Raw genomic sequence first — 18,396 nt, 5'->3', positions numbered from 1 at the left:
CAACAAATAGAGGCATTTCTCCAAGAGAAATTTTGCAGTCATATTTTCAGCTGACATAACAATACCCACCATCATAACACATTTAAATCTTAACTCTGCAAGAACTCTATTGCTGAGTCATGGAGAACATACAGAATTAGATATTCTAGGATTTCTAACAGCAGCCTCAGATACTGCCTTACATGGAATTCTAGAATAGGGATGGGCTGGATCTCCTTTTTATGTTTTCTTTCCACATTGTTAAAACTCAGCAGTTATGCAAATACCTAAATCTGCCTATTTCTGTGCTGCTTCAAGTCTGTTTTTATAAGAGAGAAAGGCATTCCCACATATAGTGGCACAATTGAATTCTGACCTCCCATTATTCCAGTAGATTTAAAAGGGTTTTTTTTAATCAGCATCATTAAGCAAAGTATCTGAATAGCACCAGATAGAAAGTGTGCCTGAAAGAGCAGATGAAAGGTAGAATAAAAGCTATAAATAGCATGTGGTATTCTGTGTTCTTTGAGTAACTGTTCCCATACATTATACAGATCACAGAATATCCCTAGAATTCTGATTAAACAGGTATAGAAAAATTATCTGACAAGACTATAGATTAAAGGGAGGTTATTAAAATAATTCCTCAAACTAACTAAAACAACATAGGAATTTTAGAATCTTCACTGTAAATAACCTGATTCATACAGGTGACTAAATTAAAGTTTGGAACAATAGTGTATTCATTTTAATATTTTTAAGGTCCTTCTCTTCAATTTTGATATTAAAAAATGATGTTAAGTCTTACACATGTAAGACTTATAAAATTTGAAGTTTCTTTGCAAAATCATTTGGGCTGAAAATGCCAGCTGCTTCCCTTTCCAGTAATGTTATGGTATAATTAAGTCATCCCTGTAGCAATCTAGACACGGACAAAAAAAAAGAATTGGGAGGAAGGACAGAAGATATAAGAATTGGGTAGCAGTTCTTTCAAATCAACCCATATTTCATACATAATGGTGAGCACGATAATTCAAGGACAAGAGCAGACTCATGGAATTGGTCTTTCATCAAGGATGATATTCTGGCCTTTCTTATCTACCTCTGTGGCTGACTGATGAAATGCCTTTTGCCTCATAACCAAGAAGAGAGAGAAATCTTCAAAGTTGGTACTCCACGGAGAGAATCTGATACAATGAAGAAATGTTGTCCTCCAAACAGTGACCATAAAAGGATAAACTTCCTATCTCTAATTATAGGCTTATTCATCTGATTATACACTGAAAAATTATACTTTGTATAATAAATAAGGAATTAATTTACACAACACACTGAGGCCCAGGGTGGCAATTTCTTAGTGGGCAATATGCCTATTTTAGAAATGATACTGCTACTTTCATCTATTATTTACCTCAAAATGAGGGGATAGCATGCTATCAATTTTCAGGTAAGATGATTGAGGAAGAGGGAGACACTGAGGGCTACAAATTTATTAACTGTAAGGGTTATATTCATGTCACATTTTAATAATCCAAAACAAACGAATTACTTTATCGTTTAGTATAGTGAGTGAACCAAGTTATTCTACTGATAATATACAAAGGTGTTACAATATAAACAAATTTGTCAACTCTGGTACCCCTCAAAATTGTTGGAGCTACAACTGCCTGAAATTCCAACCAGCATGGGAATTCAGAGAACCATAATGAGTTTGGAGGCACCTTCATGGAGAACCACAGATCCAGAGTTGTTTAGAAATATCTGAGTAGATATTTTATTAAGCTGATCTGATTGTATATTTTTACCAGGCTACATGCAGTCCAAATAGAAATAGAAAGACGTCAATAGGTATGTATAAGGTTCAACGTCAGTAACAAATACAACTATAACAATTCAGCATCCAAAAAAGTCCCATCCAAGAAAATCCTATTTAAGAATATTGACAAGACACTACACAAATTGTGAAGCCTAGAAGTGATCCAACATGCACATATTTTGGCTCTAATGTGTAAGCACCAGCAGATGCGAACAGATCTCAAATTCTATGCCAAATATTATTACATTTGACTTGTGGAAAGCACATCACAAACAACTTTATAATTTTTTTTCATATTTCTTTGAATATGCCCAGTAGAATTTGCAATGAATTTCCACACTTGCCAATTTAGAAGAAAGCCACATTGTGTTCAGTTTGACCGAGTCCCAGAAAAGGGAGTCATAACAGCTTGAATTTTGATGACAATTTATCAAATAATTCATTCAGCTAAGACCATATTTTTTCTGAATACAGAAATGAGCAAACTATCTAAAAGATAATAGTTAAAAATTTGCACCCATCTTTTCAACAAATGAATACCACTACTACATTCTTTGTTTACAATATGGGTAGTATCACCAAAGGGTTTTCAATGTGTCAGATACAAAGCTCTCCTAATGAAGGAGAAGCTAAACAGCTGCAGTTGTTCTAATTAGTGCAAATTTAGCAGATTGAACAGTGAGTCTATATTGCCCTGCAGCCTTTAAAATGTCTTACTTTCCTCGGATTCATTAAATACATTATGGTCTGTTCCCTGAAGATGGCCCCTACGTGCGTTGGCTGCAAAGGAATCAGAGCTGCCATTTCTAATTGAGGTATGAATATGTAGGAGGATGTGAATGCTCCCTTTCCATTTCACATACTTTCTTAGAGTGCAAGAGAAACCATCTGCAGCCACTCTCTTCAACCATGCAAACTGCAGTGAAAGTTTCTGTGACATCATTTAACCAGTGCTATAAGGACTGTGTGTGTCTCTTGTATCACCATAATCTAAATCCTTTAATTTGTATAATTTATTCTGCAAATGATGAAAAGGAAGAAACGGTATTTATAGTTTTTCCTCTCATTCATAAGAGTTAGTAGTGCTGTTAATGCTACTAATATATTAATTAGGATTCTGATTTTAAGAACTGGAATGGTAACATGGAGAAAAAAATCAAATCTAGGGCCAGGTGCAATTCATGATTAGATAAATTTGGCCCAGTCACTCTTTCTCAACCCAGCCTATTTATTTATAGCATTATGGAAAAACAAAATAAAACAGAGTGGAGAAGCTGGGATGAAAAGACAAAGTGTAACCCTAATGAATAAGCCTAATATATATGGTAAAATTACATTTCTTTAAAATCATAATTACAAATTGACCTGTAAATGGTGTTCTAAATTTCTTGCAAACTTTTAGCTAAGAAAAAAAGAATATTACATTGAGAGTCTGACACGCCAGGTTTTCATCTCTGCAGAGATGAGTCAATTTTTGGTGTTTCATGTATCAAAAATAGGAAGCCTCTTAATGACCAACTCATAGAGGCAATAGAGAATATATTATCTATATAATATAATATAATATAACAACAGAGTTGGAAGGGATCTTGGAGGCCTTCTAGTCCAACCCCCTGCCCAGGCAGGAAAGTTTAATATAGTTAAAATTAATTTAAGAATTAAATATTTAAGGTGTCTGCAACCTTTTAAAATGAATGAAGCTGGTAGAATAATTTTATAAGATTGCAAACAGAAAGTTCAATCCACTAGAAAATGTTTGCAAGATTTTCTTTTATAAGAGCAATTTATTTGTACCAAATCTAATTCAAATTTCTAGTAAATCATGCAGATAATAAAGCATATGGTCATCACTCAGTACAATCATCTTCCCTGAGACAATTGCTTGTAATTAAATATAATCCTGACTGAAACATTAGCCGGGCAGAAATAAAAAGAAACCAAGACATCCCATCAAAGTAATGCAAATGTAATTCAAATTCTAAGAAGGCTGATCAGACTTGAATGCCAATGTATGTGCTTCATACATCGATGGAAGAAAACTTTCCATCAGACTTTTTAATCTGGTGATCAATTAGCTCTTCTAAGTATAAAATCACTCAATCTGGTGATTCAAATTTGGTTGTGATTATCTCTGCTACCTTATAGCAGTATTTCTCAACCTCAACAACTCTAAGATGCAACTCCCAGAATTGCCCAGCGAACATGGAGGATTCTGGGAGTTGAAGTCCATACATCTGAAAGTTGCTAAGGTTGAGAAACACTTACAGGAAAGCCTTACAGGAAAAAGAAAAGATATATTGGCAGGATTAAAGCACTCTTTCCACATTATGCTGTTTGACATGGCTGCATATTTTCTCTCTCCATTCCATTATTTCCTGCTTCTCAAAACAAAGAACCATATTTATCATCCACAAAATGGAGCCGCCCCACCTAGTGAAGCCCTGCCAAAGTTTTAACAACAGGCTTTCACATAAATATCCCCCGTGGCCTACAATACATACAGCTGTATTTTTAAAAAAACAGTTGTCTTGTGGGCTTTTCTGCCCAGGAGAATTTCTAAATTCATTTTATAGTTTGGGGTATTACCACTCCTACTCATTTCTGCAGTAATATATTATCAAAACACTTGTAGCTATTATTGTCTGCCATTCCTCCCGTCTGTCCCTGACTTCAAACTCTATGACTTTTATCACTAGGTAGCTTATCTTCTTTGCTGTTTCGCTGACAAGTGTTTATCTCTTTGCAAGTGACTGATAGGGGTTTTCCCCAGCAAGTTGCTGTTCCCCCCACACCCCACATCTGCTGTTTCAGTGTTTCCTGCAGAAACCAAGAAAATTTCTTTTACCCTCAAATCAAATATTCTACCTCAGAGATACCTACCTTCCTTCCTTCCTTCCTTCCTTTTCTTCCTTTTCTTTCTCTTTCTTTCTTTCTTTCTTTCTTTCTTTCTTTCTTTCTTTCTTTCTTTCTTTTTCTTTCTTTTACAAACCCTTTTCACTCATGAGCAGTCAATGTACTTTTTACTACAGGGACAGTTTAATAAAGCATTGGATACAACAGATACATTTGTCCTTCCTTCCACATTTAGTTCATGTACGATAGCAGAAAGGAAAACTAGTGGCACTTATATAAATAAAACCATGTTAAATAAGAGGATGAAGAGAGTGGTATTTCAAGATTTGGAATTATTTTTTTCTGTCCACTCATTGACATCAGTGTAGTCTTTTTGCCCAGAAGCATTCTTAAAACAATGTCTTAAAATCAAATTCCAAGATTTTGAAAACTTTTGCAGTATCATGTTTGCTTTGAATACAGTATTAGTCAGTACAACATCCTTTAACTATATAAAAAACATTATGAACACAAAATAAAAAGATATACAGTAATCATATACCAAAAATGAATTACATATAAGAGAAAGATCATCGTACCACTGATACTAATTAATACTTTTAATTATGTTATTTTAATGTTATTTTTTCAAAAAGCTTCACACTTTTTTCTCCAAAATATATCCTATGTGGGTGTATAAAAAATGGCCAAAACAAATCAAAACCTGGGAGATTAGAAATGTCAGACTATTTATTATTCTCTGGAATTATTTCCCCTCACTAACTGTATAATAGGCCCAATGAGTCAATCACTTTTTAATAACTTTATTATGAAATAAAAGCAGCACTAAATCCACTTGGCTGTCCAAACTTCTGCACCAACCACATGAACCATTTTTTAAATTTAAAATATCTAAACAACTGCACACGAATAGTGCATAAGCTAATTTCCAGAAATACATTGTGCTTAATTATGTATCTTGAAGAAGTTTCATCAATTACTGTTCGTATGGAGACTCATTGAAATGTATAATTCAACCACAATTTTCTAAGCATTTGCATGTTCTGATATATAGATATATGATCAGGTTTGTACAATTTGAGTTGCAATCTATCCTATTTAAAAAATAAAAATGCACAAATTGTGCAGGCAGGACACATACAGGTATACAATCATGCATGGCATTCTGAATGAGGGACATGCACAGACCCATGAGACCTCCAGATGGTTTTCTGTATCAGTTGCGGGAAGTCTGTAAATAGCGAATGATGCTGAGAAAACCCTTCTTCTGAGTTGTGGATGCAAAGAATGACCAGGAATGCCCCACCCAAGTTACCCTTTAATAGAATAACTCTGTTGATTCCAGACTTTGCAAACCCTCAATTGTGAAAGAATCAGTATAGAAGCAGACAGCTGAAGAACAAGTCTGGTGTGAATAGATAGGAGGAAAAGGAGAAAACCTCAAACCTTAGTGGGCGGTATGCAGAATATCAAGATTATAAGTCACCATATTCAATATAAGTTATGCTATTTTATTTCTTTAACAACCTCTGTCTATAGCCAACTTTCTTCCAACAATTTTCTTATCACAAAGAAAGGACAAAAAATGGTACAATAAATTTCATTAAATTGTAATAACAGAGCCATTTACAAAAATAATTCTGTAATAATAGAGATAGGGCTACAAAGTACAGCAACTGAATATACTTGAAACAATGATTTGCTGTAATGTTGTATATTTTCATTTAACGAATAAGCTGGTTTCTCTATTTTTTTCTTTTTCTTCCTACTTCACTTGAGTTTGATAAAAGTTATTGTGAGTTTTAAAGCTCATATACCTAAGTGTATGATAGTATTTAAAATGGAAGACAGAATCCAACACTGAACGCCCATGCATTAGTACGAGTAAAAGCAAAAGTTTATAAGGCAAATATTTTTATGCATAAGTAATCAATTATAAATGAAGTGTGTTATGGCTATGGATGATGGGAATTCATAGAGCAGCAAATTGGTATGAAACAGTCATAAAATAGTACTGGACTCATAGAAAATTTTCTACGGCCTCAATCCCCAATCATCCCATCCCATCTATGAGTTGATTACAATAACAATTTGTTAACAGAAGGCTTTGGAAGTTCAACCTTATATTTCTTTTATTATTGTTCACAATTTTATTACTTTTATACATTTACATATTATTCATTATTATTGTTTTTTTCTATTAACAATTTTGTTATTAATATAGTTTATAAATAACAGGCTAACAATTTGTAAATAGATTTAGAAATTTAACAGTTTAAAATTCTTTTTGCCTGTTTTGCAAGGGGTGGAAAACCAACATTGCTGTATTATATTAACCAGAATTCAACTTGGGAGGATGTTATGTATACATGTGTTAGTTGTTTTCTTTTTTTTAAAGAGTTTTTCTTGTAAATTTTTTTGTTATGTTTTTTCTTTTGTTCTTTTTAAAATATTTTAGCATTTTGTACCTTTTTTGAATAAATTAAAATTTTCCATTAAAAAAACAGTACTGGACATTTTTGAATTGCGAATTAAGCAATATTTTCGCTATAAGCAGAAAGCACTCACTGATTTGAAAAAAAAATATCTTCCCTCTGAAGAGGATAATATGCAAGTTCTTCCAATTTTGGATGTGTGTCCTTGCTCTGTTTCTTGACCAGCTCTATTTTTGGAACCAGTAAGCAATTGAAGATTAAAGTGAAAGTCCTAAAGTGAAAGTCCTAACGTAAAAGGCTACAGCTACTGTATATCTTCGCTTATCAATTGTAACAGTAATTATTTTGTTTTTCTTTTTTTGGGACCCTGTATTACTTCAGTTATCTTGCTTTACAGTTTATTCCACAAATCAAAATGCAATTCATAAGATTTTTTTCTAATAGAAATATCAAATAAAAGTGATTGTTGAGTGCAGCAATTGCATATTTTATGCACAACTATATATAGATCTCTCAAAATATATAAATACTATTTTTTTTAAAAAAATAATCCAGATATACATAAATCTTTCTACAGTAAGTTTAAAAACTGAGATGTAATTGTGTAATAGATGTTCCACCTGGATGACAGCCATGAGCAATGTTATTATGTCGGCTTGTAAGGTAGTACCTGAATTACAAATTCTAGCTTGCGTAGAATACCATAACAATGCTTCAAGTAAAACTTGCATTGGTATGATTGTGACATACATAAGCCAAAATGTATTAGTTTTACTCTTATGGTTAGCAGGACAGTGTGTGGTACAAGGGTGAGTACAAATGATACCCTAGTTTATTCCTCCTCTATATTACTAAAAAGACTTGATTTAACAAAACCATAATAGATAGTAGGGGTCAATATCTAAGGCCTACATGGTGTATTAGAGACTGAAACTTTGCAAATCAGAGCACTAAATGGTAAAAAGCATGAATTAAAGAAAAACAAGTATATTTTGTACCTGTGAAATTAAGAGAATGATACAGAAGGTATGAATGAAAATAAGCACTTTGTATAGGATGGAGTTGAATACACACAGGGAACTAAAAGTGTAAGCTTAATTATGCAAGAAAGAGGTAAAATAACAGATGTATGAGTACATGAGTGTATGAGTACCATAAAGTATATACTGATCTCAATTAGGTTGTTATCAGTGTTTATGAAACTACGAAAGCATAGGTTGATGATAGTAGCATGACTGACTCTAGTGAATAGTGATAATAAAAGAATCTGAGATGTGTTCTGGGAGAAATTGTGCAACATTCTAAATGCATGTAATCCAAAGAGGGGGGGACTATGTTGGGTAATGTGAATAAATGAGTGGGAGTGAGACAGGAACATATGAAAAAGAATAAGAATTATGATGGTACTGTGATCATCTACTTAGAAAAAGATCAGTTTGTTAACATAAATCATTTTTATGTACACACGGTTAACAGAATGAATTAAAAAGTATAAATAATTTATTTAGTAAAAGATTGAAAGAATTAGCCAAGGATACAAGAGATTCTGAATATGCTATGTATCATTATTTGTAGCATCAAGAAAGGGAAGAAATAATAATAAAGAATAAGGTAGAATGATTGCTGAATAAAGAATAAGGTAGAATGATTACAGAACATCTTACATTCATATATGAAAAAGTACCAGATGATAGATTAATATCTCAAATAAATGAATGGAAAACAGTCCTAAAAAAGATAAGTATAAAAATTAATTGAAACAGTTTGAAAATAATTATATTAAAGAATACCCTGAAAGTTGTGGCGTTATTTTAATGGATGACTCCAGTTGGTTGCTCACTTCCTCAGTGGTAGTTCTAGGAAGTAAACATAATTCTAAAAAAAAATAAAATGAAATCATTCAAAAGTAACTTTGCCACCAATCCTTGTATTTATGACCTTTACAGGTCTGTAAAACAAAGGAAAGTTGAAATAAGATTATAAGCAGTTGTGGTGTCACTTAGTGTCTTTGCTTAATGACCAATTTGCCATTCCCAGTTGTTGCTAAATGAATACCACCTGTTGGTTATGTATTTCTGTTGTTCAGTGCTATATGGTTTTATGATTATGTTAAAATTGTTGCATTTTATTGTCATTGATATAATTTGGGGGATCACTGTATTGTTACCTCTGAATGGTATAGTAGAGTATAGCTTACTGAGATTGACTAATCATTAAAACTGTAACGTACGGTATACTATATTGTCTTACATTCAGTAAGCTACATATTGTGAAATGACTAAAGTAGCATAAAAGCACAAGGAAGGGAAGAGATTATGCAAAAGGATAGTTGGTGGCTTGAGGCAGTGAATGAAGAAAATGAATGTAAGAAAATCATGACTGCAAAACAAGGGAGGGAGGAAGTCCAATGTTAGCAAAACTGAAACAAAACTGAAACTTTACCTACCCCAACAGAGAAAAGAAAGCTGACAGAATCTACTCAAGATCTTGTTAACAGATATCCTTCTGCCCCAAAGAACAACTGAAGGGAAACAGAGATAGGCCTTGCCATCAAGAAGGCAGATATCAACTTGCAGAAGTACTGATATCAACCTGCTTTCATTTGTAGCTGTATAAATTCAAACCTGTTTCTCCCCTGTGAAAGCTTTATGAAGCAATGAGTATTGAACTTTGTTCACTTCATTCATTATAATCTTGCATTTCTTAACATCATAATTTGTATATTTGGGAAGCTCTCATTAATGTTTATGGAAACACAAGAGAGTAAGCTATTCAACTCCTGTATGCATTTCAAAATGAGCTTGCACTGAAGAAACTAATTGGTTTATTGCTTCAAGTTATTCCATTCTCAAAACTCATCCTGTGAGTGATATTTCAGATACTTTTTTTAAAAAAAGTAAAAGGTGTTTCAGAAGGACCACCCAGATTCAGGAACTGAGCTCTGATCTAATAATGCCTCAACTACCTGAGAATGACATGAGGGTAATTCAACTTTATTTATTGTACTCTTAAATAGAAAGGTGGTGTATAAATTCAATATTAAAACAGTGAAATTTAAGAAATGCAATCTCACTAACCAATTAAAATGGTTACATTTTATGAAGTTCTCAAGGAAGAAAAATCTCTGAAGTGTTTTACAAACTGACAGACTGGATTAACCATTAAAACCTAAAAAATAATTATAAATACACACGGGGTTATACTATGTTCCATAATATAATCCACTGAGTTAAGTGGAGTTTATTTCCAGAAAAATGTGAACAGCAATATTAGCCAAGTAGATTTCCATTCAATATATGTGTTAATTTCTGTATTGATATTAATTTTATCTGGGAATACAAGGTATTATATTATTTCCACACTATTTCTTACATTTCAATATAAACACTCCAATAATGTGCAAACTTTTCAATATCCATCTTTCAAATAGCTGAGATAGATTAAGAGAAGCAGAGTGAGCCATGCTACACAATGTTTTGTACCTTTAAAATGCAGATCCTCCCATGATCTTTCTGTGTGACTCTTTGTGTTGTCAGGAAGCAGGTATGACTGCCATCATGGTCTTCCCTTATCTGTTAGGAAAATTTTGAAATAAAGTAGAAACTATGAATTTAACATTAAAAATGTTGACTATATTTGTAAATAAAGTTGTAATATTTAAATATTCTGATATGTTCCATCCTTGGGGCTGAATGGACTACCATCCCCCCATTCAGGGCTAATGTCCAACCTGGGGGTCTTTCTGAACTCTTAGTTCCTGCTTCAAAAGCAGGTGACATCCGCTTCATGACATCACCAGAAGGCATTTTTACAAATCCAAATAGTGCGCTAATTGTACTCATTCCTAGACCAAGAATGAGTACTCTTGGTTATGCCATAGCCAGTTTGCTAGTGAGTTATTGCAGTAGGGTCTACATGGGGCTGTCCATCAAAACTACTTTAAAGCTAGTCTGGTTTAGAATACAAGGGCATGAACAGTGAAGGGAGGGCTCAGTATGGTTATGTAACATCTCTATTTCATAAGCCATATTGGTTACCAGGGAGCTCCTGGGCATTTACATTATCAACATTTACTCATTCCTCAGTGTTGACCTATGTCATTCATATCTAATGCAGAAAATGATCGTCCCATGGCAATAAAGAAACAGTTTCTTAACTAATGCATGATTATCAGTTTTTCATTAATATCCCAAATCTGCTACTGGAAGAGTTTCATCCGATCACACTGTACCAAGTCATTTTAACAAACCACAACTGGCTTGCTTTATGCAGTCCGATAAGCCAACTTCAAACCTATTGGAAAAGTAACTTAATACTACAGATGAAGCCAACCTCTAAGACAGAGCTTATTTTTCTCTGATATTCTAAAAGTATTCATATTTTTCAAGCCATATTAACACAGTAACTTCAAAACTAGGATGGCCTTGAGTTTGATAGTATATCCAGAACATTTCCCAATCAAATATTTTTGAAGTGCCAGCAGTGATTTCACTTGGTTAGTATAATGTCTGTTGTACTCCTCCCTGGTTCTTGCTCCAGTAAACATAATTCTGTTATGAGGCTCTTACATCCTTCAGTTTCAGAAACGGAAGAAAAGTGAAGGCTAAGTTAACATTTTTTCTGATTTTCAGGAGTATTGAACATCACTTCAGAGTAGCTTTTGCCTTCCAGATATTGATTTTGGTTGAAACAAATAGTTTAAGATGAGCTGACTGTTATCCTATAAAATTTGCAAATGCAAAACAAGGTCAAATTATATTTGTTTGGTTCTAATGGAACTAGCCTACTGCCATACAAGTGACTGTTTATTTTTATGTTATTCATGGATGGAACTCAAGGTAACATTAACCTTAATGTAATGTAAAGCAATAGCAAGACACTTTGTAATGGAATTTTTAGTGGCCGATGTTTCAGCAACTTATTCTATGACTCGCTAGCTCTCTGAATAAACCAATCCTGGGCATTTTACACCCCCCAGGCCACATCGAGCCCTTTAGGTTCCCCGTCTGACCCACGTGGGGTCAATCAGAAATTAGAAATCAAATGCAAATAAGTGTACTCAATACAACTGCCTTGCTTTTATTTTGAATGTGACTGCTATTTTTTAAAATTTACATTTGTGCGTAGCTGCATTCCTATAGACCTTCACAGTGCTGTTGGTTCAGTCCACCACAACAGTCCCAGATTTTTATTTGTGGCTCCTTGGGAAAATTAATTGCCCAGCCATGGGTTAATCCATAGTGTGCAGACTATATGTCCCAGCAATCTATTTGCAGGTCCTGAAATACTCTGAGATCATGTTGCCAAAATTCAGTAGCTATAAGGCCACATTTTGAGACTGCAGTTTTTATTTGGTTTGAAATTGTTTTAACAGGGGACAGTTGAGCAAAAGGCCCTTCTCCTTACTTCACCTTATAGTTGTCATTCTGTTTCCAACAATGAGCTAGTCACAAAGACTTCTTGCAAGTTAGACTCCAAAACTAACATCAATACATTTTTAGAACAAATGATTATTAGTAAACATCTACAGCTTTCAAAAATCATTAAAACTTGATGAGGGTAGGTTGCTTCCAAAATCATCACCAGTAAAATAGGAACAATCCATTCCATCCTATAAAAGTGCTATTTAGGGCTATTTAGAGCTTTCCTAGTGAGAACTAATCAAAAATTCTAGTTTACATGGTTTTGCCATTCATGCATAGAGAGCCAAAGTTTACTAAACCCTTCTACTAAGTGAACTGAAAAGTTGCTCCTTGCAGATAAGCCATATTTTTCTCATGTAGATGTTCTGTTTGATCTAATTTTATAACCTCCAAAATGCAGTGTATTCTTGATAAATATAAGAGTGGCAGCTTGATTTGTCTTGGGCAGTTTCATTGAACTAAACAACAGCCAAAGGCATAATCATGCTAGTCTTTTGTACCAAATTTAAATCAAGGTCTTGAGGCTCCTTAAAGGATAACATATGTATAACAGCATTAGCTTATGTGGCCCAGATGAAATGGACTACTCCTTGAAAGCCTACACTGAAATGGATTTGTTAATCTTCAAGAGGCCACAAAAATCTTTGATGTTTGAACGCTTAAATTTTTTTTTATTCAATGGAACAGCTTGCTGAAGACATAATGAGTAAAAAAGCTACTGGAGGAAGAAGAAATATATATCACATTCTTTCATAAAAAGAGGCAAAGAAATCTTATAAGAAAACAAGCTAAACTTAAATAATCATTCATCTATATTAAGATAGTATTTACATAAAGTATGTAAAGACTGGATTGGAAACAAATACAAATCTCCATCCAGCTCTCCCTGGACAATTTGGCCTGATCACTATCTTCCCAGCCATTCAACTCATTTTTTCCCAAGGACAAAATAAAGATCTTTTCAGTATGCATCACCTTGAACTCCTACAGAGAGGTGGAAAGTCTGCCTTCAGCTCCTGGGCCCACAAATCAAACCACTAAAATAGGCTTGTATATTGTGTGATTTTTAGCAGCCCTTCACTAGAGTATGCATTCCACAATTTAATATACTTATTAACAACTGCAAAAAAAAACAACTGATCATTTTTGAACCTTCTCTTCCTGTGCCATTAGCAGATCACCGAAACACATTACTGTGAGTATAGATGTGTTACAGCCATATAAATATGAAGTGAACTCCACTTATTACATTTTATTATTTTTCTTCTATGTATATATTTACTATTCCCACAGTATACTAAAACATAAAACAGCTGCACACAATTTGTTAAACTGGATCAAGATATACTTCCTCTCCCATGCCCACCCCCAAAGTATCAAAAACTATGACAAAATCAATTTTTCAAGGCAGAGAAGTTAAAATCCAAGTGATCAGTGAATGTGATTAAGCATCAAGAAAATCAAGAATCTAAGACTGTTCCTAAAACTAAGAAGTTTTAGAAGTCTAATTCCTGCAAGTTAGTCTTACTTTATGAAACATGAAAACCACTTTCTAATGTGAGTTACATCCGCTATGTTTTTTAAAAATTCAGTAAGAAAGCATTAACATCTGGGTTAAATCTAAAGCCAACACTACTATCAACATATTATACAATAAATTGTAATTTTAAATATAAAAAATACTATACACCTTCATTATCTTATGTTAACTGAGAAGAAAGAATTATGAAGTTTTTTTAATGATCGACTGAAAATTATATCCAGATATAGGTGTAAGATAAAACTATAAAACCAAATATGGGTTTTTTAAAACCATGTAATTGGATTTTTCTATTTGCAACCTTTTCTCTATCTATCTATCTATCTATCTATCTATCTATCTATCTATCTATCTATCTATCTATCTATCTATCATCTATCTATCTATCTTATCTATCCTAGTATCTCTAACTGTGGGGAAAAATTGGGATAGAAAAGCTTACCCTAGATGCAATAATAGGATTTTTCCATACAATGAACAATTCACAAAAATTTGGATTACTATGAAGCTATATAGTTGGAAGAGAGGTAAATGAAACCCCAAACATGCCTCCAGTACAATAAGAATTAAAGAGAATTAAAATGAAAGTATGCCATTTAGAGGGGGTGCGATGGCTCAGCGGTTAAAGATACTGAGCTTGTCAACTAGAAAGCTGACAGCCCAGATTCAAGACCTGAGTGCCATGCAACCGAGTTCCTGTTCCTAACCCAATATGACTGGATATGGAAACTTTTACCTTATCCCAATATCGAGGAGCTCTAGCCATTTAAAAAATCTTCAATTTTCAAACCTCACCTCAACTTTTATGTAGCATTTCATCAATCAAGAGTGAAACTTACAGATGATTCAACTTATTGGAGTCTGTAATTATATTCAGTTCTCTGCCTATATGACATCAACTTTATTTACTTCACTAGTATACAGTTCTATCTTTAAACACAGGTTTTGTTATGATATTTTTAGGTTTTCCATTGTTCCACAAGAACTCCGAAGAAGAGATTGAACTAAAGGAATCATTATTATTATCCAGGAATTGTAGTTGTAATTCTCACAACTTCAAGCCAACTTGATCTTTGATTGTGATATCTGAAATTCTGGAATGTATAATCTCAATAACAATTGGGAGGTGTTTTGTGGGAAAATGCTTAAGTATAGCTTTACTCTTAAAAGAAAATGTGGTTATGGACCCAATTCTTAAAGTCCTGTGCAACCCTAACTTGCTATGCGTGTCTTCTCCAATGGGCTTTCCATAACTGTTTCAATACAATTCCATCATCCCCAACTAGAATGGTCAATGTTGGACCCTAGCACAACTAGCAGATAACTGGTAGGGAAAACTACTATATATATTCCTTTAAAATAAGTTGCATTGAGCTTCAATTGGGCTTACTGAAGGGGTTCTCAGGATTTCCAGGGGTCATGAGTGGGGGATCTGCAATTAGTTTTAAAAGCAATTGGACTTGTCCAGGCAAGCAAAGCTGGAGCAAAAATACTAAGAGCACTGCAGCTTTACCAGGGCCAGCCTGGTTCCTATTTATTTTCGGGCCAAAGCGTAACCTAAATGAAAGCATTTTTATTTCTGTGGAGCTGTCCCACAAATTTATTTTTATTTTATTTATTTGTATTTCACCTTTATTATTTTTATGAATAACTCAAGGCAGCGAACATATTCAACACATCTTTCTACTCCTATTTACCCACAACTCTGTGAGATGGGTTGGGCTGAAAGGGAATAACCAGCCCAAAGTCACCCAGCTGGCTTTCGTGGCATTAACTCATGTTTTCTCGTGTTCTAGCCAGTGCCTTACCGCTAGATCAAACTGGAAATTTATCATTTGCATTTGCAAAGTTTAAGAATTCCTAGTTTACTGTTTAATAAGTGACTTTAGGACTGCAGCCTAAATATTAATTCAAAAAATATTTAAATGCAGATTGTAATAGCTGCTGGTACCTTTCTTATTCAAGTTGCAACAAGTAGTTGTTTTCAATATAGGCGGAGCACACAGAATTAATCAATATTGTATACCCAAGTGCAAGAAATCCTGCAAACGTAAATTTCACCCAGTAGTGAAATAACTATACATCAAAGCAAATAATTAACATTTTCACATCTGGGTTGTATGGTTCCTAACAGTATTTTTCATGGTTTTGCCTTCCCTATAACAAAGCAATGCATTCCTATGATCGGAATATAATTTATATACTGATTGAGTACAAGCCTTATACCATGGTGTCAAACTAGCACTCTTAAATCTTCTCAACCAATGATTCATTTCCCCTTAAAACAAAAAGGGGGGAATAAGTTCGGCTTTAAATTTTATAACTTCCACAGCTTTATCTCCAAAACTAAAATATCTGCAAACGGTTAACTTACATAATATCAAATGCAGAGTTTGTGATATGTTGCTCCAGAAGGCGAATGACATTTAAATTTAGACAAACACAAAAACAAATAAATGATCATATCAGATAAGCCGTTTATTTTCATGACTATTTTATAATGTGTCTTTGCTCATGTATGGGACACAAATGAATACTATTGCACTTGAGGATTTAAAATTTGGTTGTGCAAGAAACAATATTTTAGTAAGATCACATTTCATCTTGGCTAACTGTAAAATATAAATTATTGTTTGTCTGTACTGGCCATACTTCATCCTCCTTTCATAAAAATAAGGGAGTAGAAAAGTCCATGCAAGTATTAATAGAAGGTTAAGCTACTTAAATGTATGAGTAACCTACTCCCAGAGACATAAAGCTGAAAGGGCAACACGCAGACTTCTTGGCAGTCTGTCTACCATTCAACTGTAGCAAAACCATTATACAGTTCATACAATGCATATTGAAATCTATATTATCAAACCAATTCGGAAAACAGATGTAGATAGAGGCAGATTTAAATTAAGAGATAAATTTGTAGAGCAAGTATGGCAGAGATCTCCAAACACGGCTGGCAAGTCCTGCGATGAATAGAGAAGTTAAAAAAAGATTTGCATACAATAAAGTACCCGTTGCCAGCCTGATTTTCATTTTCACAAGAAATAAAGGCTGGGAGGAACCGCTCATACAGCTGATAAATCAATGACGTATCGGAAAAAAATATATATGACTTTAACAACCGTTCAAGGACAGATCCTATCGCCATGTGCAAGTGGGAAACACGCAGTGAATTACGATGATCCTAGAAAGAGAATAAAGAAAAAGCGGGGGGGGGGGAGAGAAAAATCTACTTTGGGGACGGCCGGGAAGAGAAAGAAAATGTTAAGGATTGATCAGCATCTGCATTCAGTCAATAAACCCACCGATGCAGTGACATGCCAAGTGCATTAAACTTAGAGGCAACTCTTCAACTCCCCCCCCCACACAAAAAAAGCCCCCAACTCCCCTGCCTCTTCTGTCCTCCTCCAAGCCTTTCTCCAAACCCTCTCCAGCCTCTTGGCAGCCCCGAGCGATGAAAACAGAAAAGCCGAAGGGAATCAAGTCATCTCCTTCCTACTCACTACTACGGTGGATTTCGGGATGCCAATAAGCACAGCAGACCTGGAAGGAGCAGCAAGGAGGCACCAGATCGCTCGGGCGGGATCGCCCCATGAAATCCTTAGTGCACCCCCCCTTTTTTTTTTCCACGTGCAGGCAAGTTAGAAAACGTAAAAGTGCAAATTACCAGGAGAAGGAAAGAGAAAGGCAGGGAAGAAGCGATAAGAAAAAAAAAAGGGAGAAAAAAGAGCTTCCACCTCAAGGCAGCCTGACTTCCTCTCTCTGCCTCGCCAAGAAGGGAATGAAAGTGCCCGAGTTGTCCCAGGCTACACATTGTAACAGTATCTGCCCCCAGGACGAAACCAACGGTAAAGGACCGGGAAACGGGGGGGAGGATCTTGAGATAAAAATGGCTGGCAAGCGATTGCTAAAGCTCGGTGCCATTTCTTGTTATGACTTCGGGCTTGGAATCCAGTTTTGAAGTCGATCCTTGCAGGATTCCCCCATGGAAACCCCGCTTTCGATCGTTTTCGAGGACTCGACGAAACTGTCCTCCCCCCTCTCTCCCGGTTGAAACGCCAACGCTGTAAAAATCGACCATCCCGGAAAAAGGAAACAGGCTCGTCGCTTCCGGGTTCGAAGCGCTCCGCGAGACCTTTAAAAAAAGAAGCAACGGAGGGGACGGTGCGAAACCGCGGCGCGGAAGTTTCGGCTTCGACGTTCTGGTGCGAATCGCTGTAGGACGGCGAAAGTCTGTGTCTCTTTTTTGCGGGGCCGCCAGCAATGGTTATTGCATTCGTAACGGGGGAAGGTGGAAGGAGTGTTGTGCCAGAGGTGCTTTTTCAGGAGGCGACTGAACTTTGTTTGTTTTTT

General features: G+C 34.9%; 1 protein-coding gene across 6 annotated transcripts in view; it reads right to left on the bottom strand.

Annotated features, from left to right (window-relative positions):
- FAM53B (family with sequence similarity 53 member B) overlaps positions 1-17,867 on the bottom strand; it is a 119,724-nt gene extending 101,857 nt beyond the window's left edge. For 3 of the 6 annotated variants that reach the window (XM_058187589.1, XM_058187585.1, XM_058187590.1), the window contains exons 1-2: positions 17,781-17,844; positions 10,566-10,655 (exon numbers count right to left, since the gene is read on the bottom strand). The gene's annotated coding sequence lies outside the window, so the exon portion shown is untranslated. The other 3 variants (XM_058187586.1, XM_058187588.1, XM_058187587.1) reach the window with 3 other exon arrangements.
- Positions 17,868-18,396: the final 529 nt, after the last annotated feature.

The sequence above is a fragment of the Ahaetulla prasina genome, chromosome 6, assembly GCF_028640845.1.
Source record: "Ahaetulla prasina isolate Xishuangbanna chromosome 6, ASM2864084v1, whole genome shotgun sequence".
Taxonomy (NCBI): domain Eukaryota; kingdom Metazoa; phylum Chordata; class Lepidosauria; order Squamata; family Colubridae; genus Ahaetulla; species Ahaetulla prasina.
Note: the sequence above shows the minus strand (reverse complement) of the source record. Positions and strands in the feature narration are given on the sequence as shown.